The sequence below is a fragment of the Nothoprocta perdicaria genome, unplaced genomic scaffold, assembly GCF_003342845.1.
Source record: "Nothoprocta perdicaria isolate Ctin4 unplaced genomic scaffold, notPer1 scaffold_12, whole genome shotgun sequence".
In the NCBI taxonomy this organism is placed as follows: Eukaryota; Metazoa; Chordata; class Aves; order Tinamiformes; family Tinamidae; genus Nothoprocta; species Nothoprocta perdicaria.
The window spans coordinates 289,188-307,954 of record NW_020454316.1 but is presented as its reverse complement, the minus strand read 5'-3'; positions in this window follow the sequence as shown (position 1 = coordinate 307,954).

Genomic DNA, 18,767 nt, shown 5'->3' with positions numbered 1-18,767 from the left:
AGGGGCACGGAGAGTTAATTAAAATGCACTGAGCAAGTGCAGGGTTTTATTGTGCGACACGAAGGGGGCCGGCTCCGCTCTCCCACAGACACATCTGCATAATCCAGGCTGGGCTCCCGCGGCTGCACTGCGCTGTGCACGCTGCTGCCACTGATATTGTTTTCATCTATTTTATTGAAAAAACACTACCGAAGGTTTAGACTGTATAACAAGTCCTGCTGCTCCGTAATGTCTCGCTTTCTTCCTGTGGATGCATCTAACTGGAAGCTCCCAGGTAGTAAGCGACCATCCTGCAGCCAGCCATGCCCACATTCCTGCTGCCTCAGTAGGACTCTGGAAGCTCCCAAGAGGCAGCAGGGGAGCAGGAGGGAAGCACGGTTGCCTGGTGGGCTGGGGCTGCGGAGCCAGCACTGTGCTCGGTGTGGGATCCCAGCCGGCGTGCTCAAGTGCAAACCTCCCAGCCCACACCTGCACACGTGTGCCCAGCAACGGGCATCGATTTCTGCAGGGGAAGGAGCTGCAAATGAGTCCCAAGTGAGACAGATGCAGGACAGGTCTCGGCAGCAGATGACTGTGTCCTGCTCAGTGCAGCCGGGAGCTGGAGCCAGGGGCAGGGCTGGAGGTCGGGCGCAGCCCAAAGTGCCGCTGCCAGAGCCAAGGCCGGACGGCTCCCGCTCGGCAGGACGGAGGCTGCATGGGGGGAAGCAGACAGTGCCACCCCATTAATCATGATAAAGACCAGGCTCAAAGAAAGCCTGGCTTGCAGAGTAGTAATTAATGAGCTCTTTAATTCAGGCTGTAGCACCTGAACTACTCCATTAGACAGCAGTGCAGTGGGAAGGGCCCCGCTGCACGTGCCGGGCGCCGCAGGGAGCTCGGAGCTCGTGGCTTTCCCTGCCATGGTGCAGGTGCAGCAGCAGCGCAGCGGCCCTGGCCCCACAGCGCTGCTCACAGGAGCCAGCAAAGAAGACCCTGGAGCGGCTGCTYGCAGCCTGGCCCAGCAGCGCAGCCTGCCCAGCACCGGCACCGGCACCACCCAGCCTGGAGCACAGGCCACTCCTTCGCCCTGCTCCAAGCACTCCCAGCCATCACAGACAGACCCCCGGGAACGCAGGGCTTCCCAGCGAGATCCCTGTGCTAGGCCACAATTCCCCTGCGCCGGCTCCATGTTCATGGAGCATGTGAATTCGTGCAGCACATGAACTCACAGAGCACGTGGGCTTGTGCAGCACGTGGGCTCGTGGTGTACATGGGTTCGTGGAGCAGGTGGGTTCGTGGTGCACGTGGGCTCGTGCCGCCTCCATGGACATCCACGCACCACAGCCCGGCTGCTGCAGGGCCAGGATGCTCCGGACACAGTCCTGGCCGCCACCAGTGCTCCCGCTGCCCTGCGCTTCCCCAGGAAAACACCAACAAAAACATTTCCGGTTCCCTGATTAAAACTCTGCTAGTCTCTGCTGCTGTGCAGTGAGGATACTGTGTGCACCAACCGACATTTGTCTGACACATTTCTCTCAAAGACTGCATGTCTTTTCTTTTCCAGTAATGCCAGTCATAAATGTCACATGTTAGAGCCCAAGCTTGCAGCTGTGAGCAGGGAAATGTATGCCATGTAATAAATTCTTTTGTGGGAAATAACCCTGGTGACTAGAGGAATTTATGAATTTATTACTCTTTGTAGGAGCCTTTTCTCCTATGACTTAAGGAGAGATCTATCATGCTGCAGGAGACCTTGCTGCTTCTCCGCTTGCAAACCTTCATGGGCTTCACGTCGCATTCCTGCCCTAGGGATTTGCTCCGTGCGATCGCTCATTACAAACACGGGGGCTTGGCCGGAGCAGAGCAGAGCAGAGCGGAGCGCCGGGAGCTGGCCCAGGTGTGCGGTCACCGTCCCTGGGCGCTCTGCAGTGCTCTGCAGGGCACCGCGGGCTCCCCGGGGCCCCTTGCTCCCACCGACAGCTCAGGGAAGCTCAGGGGAAGCCCACGTGCTGCAGCACGGCGCCGTGCCGCCTGCTCGCCAAGCCTGCTCCAACGCGCTGCCAATGCGGCCCTCCCAACACCAACCTTCTGCCTCGAGCACTTCTGCGATTTGCATGGCACAGCATCAATTATTTGGGCATGGCTTTGCATATAATGGCCTGCAACAGATTGTAAAGTTTCTCCATTAGTGAGATAATTATAAATACTGAATACAAAATAACGGCGTGAGCAAGGGGGAATGGAGCCATCTGGGCCGGGTAGGCTTCGGCCAACAGGGAAGGGAGCAAGGGCAGGGCGCTCTCCGGGCTCAATCCTCCAAGCACGTGCTCTCTGGGCCTCAAGGAGCCTCCAGGAACAAGAAATCCACTGTGTAGGAAACAGAGTCCAAGAATTAAAAAAATAAATAAATAAAAATAAAAGAGCGAGAAGTGATAGAAATTATTTTGCCAAGAAGGAAGTTCAAACTTTGCTTCCATGTGATCGTTGTTTGTTCCAGGCTAGCAGATCACTTGGTTTGTTTAATGATTCAAAGCAGAATATTTTCAAAAATCTTTGAAAGCTTTCACAAACAGACTCCCATCCAGCCAAAACCCAGCTGGCAACATTCCCGCCTGCGAGGAAAGATTTATTTATCACGTCTCAGTAATGAACGCCTGCTTTTATTTTGTTGAAAAGCGAAATAAGGGAGGGGGTGGCCACTCGAAGCTACAGCCACCACTGCAAAACAGGGGGGGACTGCCCCGAAGGAACCCTGAAATCTCCTCCCTTGCCATCCGCTCCGGATGCTGGGCCCAAGGGCTGGTGCTCCCAGTGCACCTGGTCTGCTCCATGCACTCTGGCCCCGCTGCTGCCCGTCACGTGCACCCACTGCTGTCCTGCCGTGCATGCACTGCCCGTCCTGTGCACCCACTGTCTGTCCTGCCATGTACCCACTGCCATCCTGCCGTGCACCCACTGTCCGTCCTGTGCACCCACTGTCCATCCTGCCATGCACCCGCTGCCATCCTGTGCACCCGCTGCCGTCCTGCACACCCTCTGTCCATCCTGCCGTGCGCCAGCAGGACGGCCACTGCCCGGGGCCGCTGCTGCCAAGCAGGCACCCGCGGGGCACGGTGACGCTTGCAGCTACACGCTTTATTTCTTGTGTTTTTCAATCCATTCATAAAAGATGCATGTGGGATGAAAGGTTTTACACAGCAAACAGAACTGAGACGTAGAGCTACAAATGCCAGACTGCACAAAAGCCCCCAACGCCGAGGAGCTGCGGCCGCGTGCGCTGCTTCCCCRGCAGCCGCACAGCCCGTGGGGGCTCCGCGGCTCCCAGTGCCTCCCCAGCACGAGCCCCGKCCGCCCGGTGCCCCCAGTGGGGCAGGACGTGGAGGTGGTGGCCGTAGCCTCAGCCCGGCAGTGCCGGGCGCATCCGGGCGCATCCTCCCGCTTGCTCCATGGGCGGCCACCACAGCTTTGCCCAAGTGCCGGGGCCCGCAAGGCCCGCCGAGAACGGCCCAAACGCCGGGGCCCRTGGGGCCCCCCGAGAACGGCCTGAGCACCGGTGCGAGCGGCAGCCCCCGTCACCATCGGGCTGCTCTACAGGGCATGGAGGCAGGGGCACAGGCTGACAGGAACCCACAGGTCTCCTAACGGGAAATTAACAGTCTCCTAACACGGCATCAGGGTTTATTTTTCTCCTCCTTTTAAAAACCAGCCTAGCAGGAACATCAAAGCAATCCACGAGCCTGGTCATTCCCATAACATATTATTATAAATGAAAAACAAGCCCGTGGACGAGTCAGATGGAGAACCATCTTCCGGAGGCGTCCTACTGAGCTCAGCAAAGGAGAAAAGGCTGACACAACATCTTTAAACATTTTTAATTGCCCTGTCAAACTGACAATTATAGAACTAATTATTGGGAAGACAATACCAGATACACTGAATAGTGCATCACCAGTGCTTTTATGTAATTATGCAATTTAAAGAATTGAAGGCTACAGTAATGGACTATATCTAGTTAATTAGGGACTCCCTTTATGCTAATAACGCCATTTATTTTCAACTTGCTGTATTTGTTTTTTTTTCTGTAAAACCGGGCGTATTTCCACAGATGATGAAGGATTCTTTGCAGTAGATAATTTCGGTTATTTATAGCACCCAGATTTTTAATAGGGCAGACGATGAACTCCGACTGGCTTCTCTTCCATTCCCAATCCTGCTGCATTTTGAGGTGCTGGYGGCAGCGCAGGGCCGGGCTCCCACCGCGTTGCTGATCCGATACCGGCGGTACCGGCACTCCCCAGGCCACGCAGCCCCGGTGTCCTGGCCATGGCAGCCGGTGCCAGCGCAGCAGAAGGGCAGGGAGGCGAGTGCTGCGAATGGAGCCTGCGAAGGGAAGGAAAAGCCATCGCAGCRCCCGCCCCCCTGCTGCTGCAGTGCCCGATGGCAGCGCGGGAGCCCTCCTGCAGGCCGGCCCAGTCCCCTCAGACATGAGGATGGTGAAGAGAGAAGTCCCTGGGCAGAGGCAGCTCACGGCCAATTCAGGGATGGATTTCGCGTGAGTAGGCAGCAGCAGAAATGGACTAAGCTCAAGCCAGTGGGCAAAGCAAGTGCAAGGGAAGCCCAAACCAGCAGGGTCGGGCGTGGGGAGCATCTGCCCGCACAGAGCCGCTGGCGCCACCAGCCCTGCTCCCATCAGAGCGCARCGCTCTGCGCCCCGCTCCAGGGACGGGGCCCGGTTGCGCCCACAGAACTGCCCGACACAAACCCCTGCTCCTCCCCTTGCTCTCAGCAGACCATTTAATTCCTGCTACTGAATGGGTTGGCAGATCTTCAAGCATGGATAAAAATAGTGGTGTTTCACCCCAGAAGCAGCAGGAAATGTCATAGTAATGTATCAGTTTACTMGGTGTCTGGAGAGAATTAGGTCCTTTCAATGGATCTGCTGCCTGCATCCAAAGCAGGTTACACTTTCGAGCAGGAAAAGGCAAAGACGACAAATTAACTTCTCTAACGGTCAAAACCAGAGAGAACTAAGAGTGGGAACAAGGGATCCCCTGTGCATGTGCTGAGCCCCGCGCAGCTTGCAGGCTGTCCAGGCAGCCTGTGCCCCGGTAGCACGAGCGTGAATCTCCTCGCACGGCACCTGGCAGCTCCCTCTGCACAGAGCGCCCCGGCACCCACGCGATGTGAGCACCCACCAGGGCCACGGCATTGGCACTTTGCTGAACGAACAGCACAGACACCGGCGTTCTGGGGCAGGTCACTTCGCTAGCCGTTGCGCACCAGGCAATGCCACAACACACCAGGCTTCCCATCTAAATGAAAGCTGTTGTTAGGAAGGAAGGAATTCAATAATGGATTTGTAAACTAATGAAATCTCGGCAAATGTGAAAACATCCTGGGCTTTTGTTGGCCTGGAGATTTATTCAGTCCTGCTGGCTTCCCAGCTGACGCAGAACAGACCTCAATCTGCCAAGAGAAAGGCCGTGCAAAGCACCCCAGGCTGCTCCCGCGCAGCGGGGCTGGTAGCGGGGCCGGCAGCAGGGCTGTGCCGGGCTGTGCCTGGCTGTGCCCGGCCCTGCCGAGCTGCTCCATGGCTCCGATGTCGACCACAGGCATCGCCTGCAGCGGGGCTGATCCAGCTGGCGCCTGGAGCTCCCCAGAGAGCTAGTCTACTTTGGAAACAGGGCAGCAASTGTCAGACACGCCCGCTCAGAGCAGGGCGCGCAGGGAGGCTGCCCAGAGGGGCACGGCAGGCCCTGCGCACGGCGGTAGCAGGACGGGCCGTCCAGCCGGGTGACAGCAGCCAGCTCCTGCCCGTGCTCCCCGCTCTGCTCTGAGCGCCRGGGACACTTTGCTCTGCGACAGGAGTCAAACACATTAACTCCAGGGCTGCCGAGTGCCGCTGAGCACCGCGCCTTCCCATCTCCCCAAGGGCCAGCAGCTTATCCAACATCTTCCTGATTATGTGTCAAGGCAGCAGCATTCACGGCAGTTTTCATTGCTGTCCTAAACGCTCCAGAGCCCAGGAGCGCCGGCACACAGGAAAGCCGTGCTCCGCGAGCAGCACCATTACAGGAGGCAGCGCAAGCAGCACGACAGGGTGCGGATGGGATCTCTGCCCTGCAGGCCCCACAGCCACCCCACGGCGGGACCCACTGCTCTGCCCTGCGCCCGGCCCGCTCAGCAGGGCCTGTTCCGACGGGACTGCGCAGCTCTGCCCCACAAAGCCCCAGTTCGGAGCAGGCCCCGGAGCGGGACGCGGGCCCCGGCACAGGGATCCACTGCAGCCCACGCTTGGCAAAGGCTGCTCCCTGGCACAATGCTACCAGGGCTGCAGTGAGGCTTTGCCAAATATTTAATAGACAAATGATCCAGAGCTAGCACTGCCTTCGAGGAGAGGCAGCATTTCATTTTCATTGGGGAATGCTCAGCTAGCTGATTTTATGACAGTATGTCTTTTTTATATATATATAAAATTTGTGAGTGAATTTAGAGCTTGTGAAATCAAAGCAGTAACGGCGCTGGCAAAGCCAGGGCAAGGAGGGGAGCGGTGCTGGTGTCCCCGGCCCAGGGCAGCAGCACCAGGCAGGACCTGAGCCTGTCCCCTCTGGGCACCAGACCCACCAGCTGCTCCCTGCTCTGGTGCCCCCCTTCCCAGAATATCCCAGAATATCACAGCTCTCTTCGCACAGCCAGACCTGCCACCCCTTCCCACATCACTCCAGTTCCTCCACCCAGCTGCCTTCCCCTACACTAACACTGAATTCCCTGCAGAATCACCTGGGTCTCTTGCAATGCCCAACTCTCCACCACCCGCAGAGCACCAAGGGCAGAATCAAGACTTCTCCTAAGGCCAGGGACAAGGGGGTCAGGGCGGGGGGAGACGATTGCTTCGCTTCCACGTCTTCCTGCAGTGCCCCGTGCACGGTGACGTCATGGACAGGGTGCAGAGGCTCCAATAAACAACACAGGGCTCCCTSCCCGGCCCGAGGCCTCCTGCCTCGCACTTATGCTGCTAATTAAAAAGGGAGAGGAAAAGCCCATAAATTTTACAGTTTACTCTAACTTCAGTTCCAGCTGGTTTTAAAAGAGCTGATGAAGGTAAGTGCATCTGTGCAGATCACTGGTGCATCACAGACAGAGAGCCAGAGTGCTTAATTAAATGTTATTCTAGGAATAAAATTTAGCCCTCAACTGACAAGACTGAATATTAAAGCATCAATTTCCTGAAGGAGACTGGCTGTAATCAGAGTCTCCTGTTACAGGGAAGCCAAAATAACCCCAGTTACTGATACGAGCATTGCTCAGCCCAAGGGGAGAAGGTCCCTTGGCCCCCAAGCTCCGGGGCGGTGCTGCCGGGCACAGGCACTGGAGGGAACCAGAGCCCTGCAGGAGCAGAGTCTCCCCGCGGGCTCCTGGCTCCCGTGCTGGTTTCCAGCAGATTACACGGATCCAGGAGGCTGATGAGGCTGCCTGTGGGCATGGGCAATCCCTGACCCCAGTGCTGGTGGCTCTCTGTGCAGATCCGCCCTCATCTTGCAGAAACTCCCCGGCCGGGGCTGCAGCYACGTGCTGTCCTGCCTGTGCAGACCCAAGCAACAGGCACCCTGCCCCTTGGCCAACCTCCACACACCCCCTGCCTCTCCCCGGCCTCGTGCCTCCTGCTGCACTTGCAGCACTTGCTCGCTGCTCTTCTCCAAGCACTTGCTTCCATTGGGGCCCTGGAACTCACAGGTGAGAACCACACGGTGCTTGGAGGCAAAGCCTGGCCCCAGCTGCCAGGCCTTGAGCTGGGCACAGATCCGGCGGCAGAAGCAAACAGGTGTCGCAGAGCACAGCGCAGCTACCACATTCTGCACGTGTTGCTGTTTCCCAGAGCAGTGCACTGCCTCACTGCTCCTGCCCCAGGAAGAAACCATAGTGTGCAGCTTCACAAATCCTCTAATATTGCTGTGTCTGCAGTTGGAGGACTTCACATGTGCAGATATTGCCTCTCCTCTGCTCAGAGGTCCTTTAAAATTTAATGCTTTCCCCAATATTGCCCAAGTCGCAACGCGTGCTCCTCCGCGGGGCACCAGGAGGGGCCGCCCGCGGGAGCAGCCGGCTCTGCCAGGAGCCGGCGCTGCCGCTCGCACCCCATGGCCCTGCCYGCCGCCTCCTGCCCTCCCTGCCCTCCTCCGTAGTCACCGCTGTGGCCCTCCACAGGCCTCCGAACCTAATGCTATTAGCTGAGAGGGCTGGCGGCTGATCTGCCCTTTGCTGGTACTGTCAGATCAAATAGCTGCTAATTGACCACTGCGTCTCCTTTTGCGGAGCTATTAGCAACGGCACCACGACAGCACTCTGACATTAATTATCTGCAAGTTAGCACTATCTGAAAACATAAATAACAGTTTGCCGTGATGGCAGGGTGAGCTCACCACTCAAGGCGAGGAGCACCGCCCAGCTCATGCGCGCACCGCTGCATCCTGCAGCCCAGCACGCGCAGGAGCACCAGTGCTCCCTGCAGCAGCTCCCCTTTGCCAGGGCGCAGGGAGGTCCTGCTCCTCGGGCCATATCCCTCCTGGGTGCAACGGGCTCCCATCTCACTTCCCGAGGACAAGGCTGAGGACACCTGGCCTGGCAGCTCCTGAACCACAGAAAGCGGCACTCGCTGGGCTGAGCTGGACTGCTGGGTTAATGCTGGATTTGCACTGTCATCCTTCAGCCAAAGCCTGCCTTTAAATGAAGCAAGAGAACAGCCTGTACAAACTATGAGACATGTTCCTCCAACAGAACATCACCAAAGAAAGAAAAAAGATCAAAAGTAGCAAACCTCTGCTCATGCTGTCTTTCCTGGCAGCTCTAGAAGTCTCCCATTAAACTAGTCAGTTCGGCCAGAGGGGCTGACTGTCCCTGCACCCACCACAGCGGGGTCAGCCTGGCCCACCCACCAGCAAAACCAAAGGCTCCGAGCACGGAGGTTTCACACCCACGTAGCAGCATCTCCCTGGTGTGAGGGGCTCCCAAGTGGACGGTAGCCATGCTGCAAGGCAGCCCCGCACGGACCCCGCACGGACACAGGCTGCCGGCTCCTCTGCAGAGCGCAGGCACCCGCACCGCTGCTCCCCCAGGCTGGCACCAGCAAGAGGCCCTGCAGACAGAGGGTCCAGAGCAGAGCCCTGCAGTGAGAAGAGTCCCCTGGCCTGCCCTGTCCAGCTGAGAGCGCCGGCAGCTGCCRCGCTCAGCGGCACCGCTGTCCCCAGGAGGGTTTCGCGGTGCCACAAGGAGCCCAGTGCCTTTCCATTTAGAAGTGACCCAACGGAGCTTATGTTGTCAAATCCTTTCTGAACAATGTAATTATTGCCTAGTCTAATTACTACCATGATACAAAGACTGAGATGAAGTGAGGATTAATAAATTGATTTTCACGGGCTCATCCAGAGGCTGGATCCCAAACTGCCTTCCTGCAAGGAGCGCCAGTCATGGCGATGTGCGCAGGGACGGTACTGCTGTCCCTTGGAGGTTCTTTGCAAACAGCAGCTCAAAGCTATCTGGCTTCCATGGCGAAGCAGATTTCTACGTACCGAGACAGACGGGTGCAGGACAGGTGCAGGTCCTCCAGGTGAGCAGTGCACCAACTGCCTGGTGTCCCCACCAGCTCCCCAGCCCTGCTGCACTCGGGTTTGGAGCCCATAGAGTTTTCCACTCAAGTCTCTCGTTCCGGCCTGCCAGTGCCCTCCCGATGCACCCTCCCTTCCCGAAGCTCCAGCCCGAGTCCTGCGGGCGCCCCCGCAATGCTGCCAGCTCCGCTCAATCCCGCCAGCCTTGTCCCTGCTCTTCACCAGGCTGTGCCAAGCCACACGGCACCTCCTGCAAGTCATATCCAGGAGGAAACGCGAGCAGCTTCCAGCCCACACGTCACGCCCACAGGTGCCAAGATCATGAAGAGAAGGGATCTGGCTGCCATCCATCTCCCTGCTCTTTGCCTGCATCTGGTCTTCCCCGGGGAACCTGGAGACTTCGCAGCCCGGGGAGCGAAGACAAGGCCCCAGCCCCAGCTCTCCTCCCACTCCCTGCTGGCGCCGGCTCCGTTCGCAGCTCCCTGTTCGCGGTTCCTGGCTGGGTGCCGTCTCCGGTGGCCTCTCCTCGCGGCCCCGGTGGCCTCCTGCCCTGCCGAACCGCGGTCACAGCCCAGCGGGGCCGGGGAGCAGAGGATCCTGCATCCACGAGCACGGTGGAGCTGAGYGCCCAGCCCTTTGCCCTGACGTGCCTTTCCCTGCTGGTGGTCTCCRTCCTGCAATGGGTTGACACTAGCAAGAATAATACAGTGACAGAGGGGAAAACCTGCCAGCACCAAAGCGCATAAGCAGGGAGCCCTGTGGGCAGGAACTCGCAGCGCAGCCCTCAGCAGGCCCCGGCTGGCAGCCGCGCTCCGGCCTCGGCAGTGCCGCGCTGCAGCCCACAGGGAGCTGCGCGGGACACGGAGCAGGGGACAGGGACACGGAGCAGCGATAGGGAGCAGGGACAGGGAGCAGAGATAGGGAGCAGGGACAGGGAGCAGGGATAAGGAACAGGGAGCAGGAATAGGGAGCAGGGATAGGGGACAGGGAGCAGGGATACGGAACAGGGAGCAGGAATAGGGAGCAGGGATAGGGAGCCAGGACAAGCAGCAGGGATAGAGAGCAAGGACAGGGAGCAGGAATAGGGAGTAAGAACGGGGAGCAGGGACAGGTTGCAGGGACAGGCAGCAGGGAGAGGCTGTGGGAACAGGATACAGGGAAGGGAGCAGGGACAAGCGGCAGGGACAGACTGTAGGGACAGGAGCAGGAGACCCTACAGGCGCAGAGAGAATCACTCCGAGCTGCAGAGCCACGTGAGCTCTCCCTGTCTTTATTCTCCTTGTGTTGGAAACCCTGTCCTTGGAGCCCATCACACTCCTGTCCTGTTAAAATAACCAGGCTTGAGAAAACGGAGTGTGAACGCTTCCCTCTCTTAACGGCAGCTCGTGGCGCAGGAGCAAACTGGTTCTCAGCACCTTCCGTGATATTTCACCAATTGCCCTTCTGGGCAAACGTGCCGCACGTTAAACAAGCCGGGCTCATCTCCCTGCGGAGAGCGGAAGCTTTAAGGAAATTCAGACCTTTAGCCAAAGGTAGAGGGATATGACCTTCCGGAGCGTAATTGTAACAATCTTGCCAGTTTTATTCTCTTGAAGTTGAAATATTTCAAAAACTAAATGACCCAAGGTCATTAAACTTTGTAAAGAGATTGCTGCAGGTATTTCCAGACATCTATCAAAAACTAAGTCACCATGACTGCCCATGATGAGAGGAGCGCACAGAYAGGCAAACAGTAAATTGTCCTGCTTTATGTCCCTTCAGAATTTTTGCTGAGGTTTCCTAATTTTTCATATGCAATTTGATGATCAAATTAATTAAAACTGGAACTGAATAAGCAATATCTTTATCCTCTTATTATCCTCTCTGATATGAAAAATGAGTCCAGCTATTGAAAAATAGCATGTAGGAGAGAMATAACTATAGATATATATTTTTTTGTTTTTCAACAAGTTTCTTACTTAAGACAGGTTACTTCGGGGACTGTTTTTGCTTCCTTTGATATTTAAAAGAGACAAGCAAACATTTCATGCTTTTTTATCCCTACCCACAGCTGTACCACGCGACGTCACTGCACTGCAGAGCACCCAGTAACTCCTTGGACAGCAGCAGCATCTTCAATGTGCACCAAGTGATGGGCTCAATGCAGAAACAAACCCCTGGGGAGCCCCRACCCTGGGTCACTCACGCCAGCTATGCACGAGACATGGCATGAGGCACAGCACATGCACGGCGTGTGCATCGCATGGGCACGGCACGACACAGGACCTGTGTACGGCACAAGTATGGCCTGATACACAGCATGACACATGGCAGGTGCATGACACATGCAGGGCAGGTGCATGGCACGAGCAAGGCATGTGCTTGCCACGCACATGGCACATACATGGTACGCGCATGACACACACAGGGCACAGGTCCTTGCTCCAGGGGCACAGCTCACAGATTGTTCAGCTGCACCAGCGACTCGGTGGCACCTAAGGAGTGTGACACATTCATATTGCAAGACGAGATTGGCTTTTCTTGCCATTCACTTTGCTTTGTTTCAGTGGGAGGAAGACTAAACAGAACGAAGGCAGAGCTAACACGATCAGCGCGTGCATGGAGAACAGCCCGAGCGCTGTGAAATCACATAAAAGACTCGATCAGAGTCGATATCTGCTGCTGAGCTGCAATAGCTCCTGTGATTCTCCTAACAGGATTTTAATTTTATGTTTATTATTTGGGGACCGGCGAGGCAGAGGCGATGCTGTGCGGCGGCACAGCCCCCTCCCGCTGCCTGAGAGCTCTGGAAGGCCGGGAAGACTCCAGCACAAAGCGGGCGGATTTCCAGTATTTTTAATTTTTGCCTGTGCTCCCCAGGCTTGGCAGGAGAGAGTGAACTTAATTAAAATCAATGGAGAAAAAAAAAGGGGGAGATAAATCACAATATGAATATTCTCAGTGCCGGCCACGCTCCCATTCCCTCTCTACCAGCGAACTGGGTCCCCAGGGGAGCGAAGCTCGGCCCTGCATCGCGTGCCCAGGGCCGCCAGCCTGGCCAAGGTGCCGGCACCCGGCCCTGTCGGGACCCCCGTCCTGCCCCGGGAACCCCGCTGCGGCGCAGGGTCCCCCTGGCCTGCCAGGAGCAGGGCAGGTGGGAGCCACGGGCCTCCTGGCACCACGCGGGCGGCTTCTGCCCCACCAAAACACARCTGTATCTGCAAGGCCAGGCCCTGCCAGGTGAGTCCTCCTCTTAACCACACTCTTAATGCGGGAGACCGCGAGAGCCCATGCGGGAGCGGTTAATATCAGCGCCATTTAACTGTGGAAAGCTTTTCCTATTGCAAACCGGTCGCAGGCGGACAATAAAACCCGCGGTTTAACTGGAGGCGAAGGGGCCTCGCGGCGCTCTGCAGTGGTGCCAGGCATTCCGTGCGGTCCCGCGCAGCCCGGCTGCGCCGCAGGGCTCCCCGCAACACCGGCCGCACGGGCGCCGCACACATGCAGGGCTGCTCGCCACCGCCTCCCCCCAGTCAATCTTGCACAGATTTATGCTGCAGAAATGGGACTATTAAATATTCTCTTGCTGTAATTCAGCATGCAGCAAGAGATACAGATTTAAATATTTAGTAGCACATAACTGGCTAAAAGCCTCTGCAACATTTTTAAAAATCACTTCTTAATAAAACTGGACTGAAATATTCCCCACAGTTAGAATTGATGGTGGGTAATTGGTGTTCCTGTGATAAATAGGAGCGGATATATATTTATGAACAACAAATACTAATGAAGAGAAAATGTGGGGCCCAACTGCGGCAGTCGCTGCTGTTCCGTGGGGGCCTGGCAGGGCACTGCCCGCGAGGGCAGCGGGGCCRCGTCCGGGTGCTGCYGGCAGCACCACGCRCCCGACCAGCTGCCACCTGCAACCGCCCGGGCCCCCTGACCCGTGTGCTCCAGCACAGCACCCCGGAGGCAGGGCCACAGCAGCCACGCTGTCTCCTCCCTTCGTGGCACGCAGATGCATCTGCAGGTGATCATCTTGATTACTGCTCAGGCACAACACACGCAGGAGCCTCATGTCGATTCCTCTTCGTTTTTCACCCAGCAGGAGCAGGTTTTAGTGCCCTCTATAACAGAACCTGAGTTAAAGCACCAGTTAGAGAGCAAACCCCACGGGGGCACTGGCACGAGGGCTGCTCCCAGCGTGGCTTTGCAGGGCACCCATGGGTGTCGCCCCTGTCCCAGACCCCGCAAGGGACTGGCGCTCCCCGCCCATCCCGCAGCACCAGTCACGCTGCCTACAACAACCGCAGCAGCCGCACAGAACATTGCTAGCATTAAATAAAAGAGGCATTTTTATTCTGCAATAGAAACCCTGTGATCTTGGAAAACAATTTGCATAAACAGACAATTTGGCTATAAACAATCTCAAAATTAATCGGTATTTACATATAGAATAACTCGCTCAAAATACAATTAAAGACCTTGATGGACTGGGAAATGTCAAAACATTTAAAAGGCTTCAAAGCATGTGCTTGACTGACATGTCCCTGGTCAGATCCCTGCAAAACACAGCAGCCAGGTTAGGGGCTGGGAAGGCCCTGTACCAGCGCGGTGCTGTCATGGGGCAGAACGCGGCCCAGTCCTCATGCTGAGAAACCGTGTCCCCGGGACGCTTACCCCGACCTGAGCACTGCCACCCACAGTCCTGTGCCACCCACTGCACCCCGAGCTCCTCACGGCCAGGAGAGCCAGGCGCTTGGAGCCGCTTCCCGGGGCCACAGCGCCCACGCGGCTYGTGCACTGCTGCGACAACAAGCAAGAGCGCTTGTCCTGCCTCTGCTTCCACAGCATGTTGAAGGCTGCTCACAGACACATTTCTTCTCCTCAAGGTCAGACTCCTTAAGGGCTACTTCCTAAACAATTCCACAGATTAGTATCCTAAAGATATCAACCTTTAATTATAAACTGCCTAATAAATGTTAAAGGCACTTCACTTTTTACTTTTTACTGCCACTTATCTTCTATCTCTGCCACTGTGCTTACTGGGAGCTACGTGAGGGTGCCTGTCTGCAGCCTCTCCCCCTCAGAGGACGGTTGCGGAGCTCTCTTGCAAGCTATGTGTTCACACGGGGTATCGGGATGCCGTCCGGAACACCGAGCCCACAAAGCAAACCCGTAAACAGCCATTGAGCAGGGACACGGAGGAGGGCAGAGCCCGAGCGCCGCCCGCACGGAAACCCCAGCAGCAGCCTCGGCCGGGGGACGCGCTCCGCTGCTGTCGGCACCGAGCGCGCAAGGCCTCTGCCCGCGGTGCCGGCCTCAGCACAGCCCGCGCCGCCGCGGCTGCCGCGCCACAAGCTGCAACTTACGGCAGTGCAGCATACAGATGCTCTCTTTTTCCATTTGTCTGCATTAAATAATTATTTAAGCTTTATAAGGTATTTATCAAGTAAACTGTTGGCATCTGAAGTTTCCTTATTGTAGCAGGAGATTTAGAGCAGCAATTTGTATGCACCCTGGCCTTTGCACAGAAAGGGCTCTCTGCAGATTGGAATTATGATATGAACATAATGTTTTATGAGATGCTAGAAGTTAAAGATTTGGGGAGGAGGGAGAAGAAAGGCAAAGTTTGTGCGGCTCCGTGGCACAGCAGGGGTGCTCGGCTGCGTTTCTGCTGGACAGCCAGGGCAGCCCCCGAGGCGGGGCCGCAGCGGGTGCCACGGTGGGGCGGATCCCTCGTGCCCTGGCCGTGCGTGGGGAGGGCACCAGGAAGGTGCTGGGCAGGAGCTCTGGGGGCCAGGGCTGCCCCTAGACACATGCTGGGCTGCGGCTCCTTCCCCATTGATCGCACAGATTTCCTAAACTGGGGGTTCCATCACGCCTGTCCTGGGGGCCYGGCGCAGAGGGAGGCTCTGTGTGGACTGGCAGCAGCTGCTGCCTCCAGAGCAGGTTCCCAGGTCCGAGGAAACCTGGTGGAGCTGGCTGGGAGCAGCAAGGCAGCAGCTCCTCTCCCCACCTCCAGCCTCGGCACTTGTCTCTCCCACACAGCCCTGACAGCCTGAGAAGTCGCTCTGTGCTGCAAGCTGCATCTCTGAATTTCAAAGGTGTCTCCTGCTGCTCCTCCCCTCCCTCCCCTTCTGCCCTCTCTGCTGAGCGGTAGGTGCCTTCCTGSGTGGGAGCTGCTGTTCTCATCCCAGCTCCATGTCCACCCAGCAAGGAGGAGTTGCTGCTCACGGGCATCGGCTCTTGGCAGCCTGCACATCTGAGGGCCTTTGCTGATCTCTGCATGAGCAGCAGCTCTAACCGCACACCAGCGATCACCATAACTACAGCCTAAGTCATTCCCCTTACAGTGGGTCTAAAAGGTCCAGTTCAGTGATGGCCTCTGATCTGCCTGGACCCTGCCGAGCAGCAACTCCTGTCCCAGCGGCCTCCTGTGGCTGCCTCCGCAACTGCACGTCAGGAAGAGCATCAAGACGTGTGACGTGGGCAAGGCAAGCCCAGGAGATGGCACAGTGTCCCTTCCCATGCCCAGCTGCAGCTTGGCTCCATGTAGAAGGAGCTGGGAGCCCTGCGCTCAGCAGGCTGGCGGGAGACACAGATCCTGCCCACGCTGGGCAGCGGGGCCACCGGCGCCCAGCACCTTGTGCACAGCTGAGCGCCAGGGCACCAGCACCTTGTACTACAGCCACCAGCACTTTGTACACAGCTGGGAACTGCTGCCACCAGTACCTTGCACCATGGCCACCAGCACCTTGTGCACGGTTGGGCACCATGGCCACCAGCACCTCGTACTGCAGCCACCAGCACCTTGTGCACGGCCAGGCACTGCTGCCATCAGCACCTTGTACCACGGCCCCAAGAGCTGCGCATCAACCTGTATGAGCTGCTACCACCTGTGGGAAGAACAGGAGCAACTGAAGAGGCTGAAAAAAAACATTATTTGCAAGGCACAGCCTGGAGCAGAAACCCAGCGCAGGCACCATTGCTCAGGAAGCTCCTCCTGGCTCTGAATCACGGTGTGGTTAGTGCAGARATGGAGACACGGCCTGCTGCAAGAATGGCCATAAACCACCATTTTCTTTATAGATTCTTGACACTTAACCTACTCAATGCTTTTTATTTGCATTGATCACATTCTATAGTATGATTAAATTTGTATGGAAGAGAACCAATTAGTTTTGTTTTACACTTATCGAATGCACTTTATGGTCAGACAAATTAACTTTCAACAGTTAGTTTGATTTATCCGGCAGCATAAAGCTGGACAATCTGTACTCTCAGATAATCAGTTTTAAAAGAATTATCCTTTTCATTAGTTTTCCTGTTTGGAAGAAACCATCAGACCTGGAGGGAGGTGTGAGGAAGCAGCAAGCTGCCAGCAGACTGGCGCTGTCCTGAGCTTTCAAACCCCAAGCACCATCTGCCTCTGACAAAGCCTTTGCCGAGAGGCACCAGGATGCTCTGGCAGCGCCGCTCGGCCTTGGCAGCCAGATGAGGAGCGAGGGGGGGTTTGTTTCAGCAAGAGCTCCGTGGTCCCAGGGAACCGCGTGCAGGCAACGGCCGTGCCGTGGATGGGGCGGCTGGGCAGCCTGGGAGCAGCTGGAAACGCCACGCTGGGAGGGCTGCCCGGCCAGGGCGGGGGGCAGGAAGGCGCCCAGGGATCCTGTGCAGACGCAGCAGGTACCCAGGCCATGCTGGCAGACAGCCCTGTGGGAGGGGGAACCCGCGCCTGCTCCTGCAGCGGGCACCGTGCCCAGGGCACAGGGGCTCCATACGGCTGAGGGGAAGGCAGGGAAAAACACGGCTGAGAGAGTGGGAGGAGGAATCAGTGGCCACAGACTGTGAAACTTCTCACAGGGAAGGGGTGGAAATGCTGTTGCTAGAACAGATGGTCCTCGTCAGGACGGTGCACAACTGGGGGAAGCCTCGTGCCTAGGGCATGGCTGAAAGGCCGCTGCTTTCCTCTGTTGCTGTTGGCAGGACATGGCCGATTCCTGCCCTCAGGAAGCTGCTTGCTCCCATCTCTCCTTTCCCTCTCCCCTATTTGCCCAGTGCCAATGCTAGCAGTGAGTTTGCCCGGGCTGGCAGAGACCTGCACAGAGATGGGCCCCAGGGTGCCTGGTCGCGCCCTCGTGCGAGCTCTGATTCGGCTGGGCTCCACAACGGCTTCTCGTCGTCAGAGCGACGCTCCCCACACCCGGCAGACGGGCCACGCGGTGCCCGTGCAGCTCTGGATCTCACACTCGTTCATATTCAGCAGCTACAGGTAAAAATAATTTGTTCCCAGTTAAAAAATGAGACTTGGTTAATAAATTGGTGAATGTGACCAGGCTGCCAGTTTTAACATGCAATGCAATAAGTGAAGAGGTTAAAGCTTATTATTTCCTAAGAAGGAACTGTTTTCATACGGGATTGGATACTGGAGAGGTGCTGCTACCTTTCTGCTGAGTTTGATGATCATTCATCTCAAGGACCCACCTGCAGCGGTCAGGATATTTCCCAGATTTGCTAGCCYGGCAGGGAGGAACCCCGTCCTGGCAGTTGTGCCGCTCCGAGCTCTTCCTGCTGCCCTGGCATCCCCAGCCACACAGACACGGCAGAGTCCTGACGCCTGCAGGCACCGCACACAGCGGGAGGACTCTGACCCCAACYGGCTCTTCAAACTGCAAGATTTTCCCACAAGCTGCAGCAGCTGCAACATGTTAATGAGGCCAAGAAACCGGTTACCAGGGAGCAAAGCAAACAGAAAATGCTGGTCAAGGATGATTCCCCAGCAAGTTTATAGACACTACCCCAGACACGGCCTCTGAGAGAGCAGCAAGCCCCAAGTAACAGGAAGGAGAACAGAGATGATCTGGGACCCAAAACCTGGCTTATCCACCCTGTGATTGTTGTTTGCAAGGAAAGYGGCTCTCTGAACAACCAGAGATAGGCAAAGGACTCGGGTATAAACCATACCCAAGCTCAGGGAGGCTGTAGACAGGGCTCCCATGGCAGACGTCGCTGCTGCAAGGACAGGAGCATCAGCAAGGTTCCCATCCCGGCCAAGCCAAGGGAAAGGGGCTCGAAAAACAGGCTGCTGAGGGGAGCACAGCGGGACCCAGGTGGGGAGAGGCAAAATGAGCTCAGGCCCGAGAAACAATTTGCTGTTCCAAAATGTAATTAATCGGTAACATCCTGTTATGGGGACTGATTTTTTTA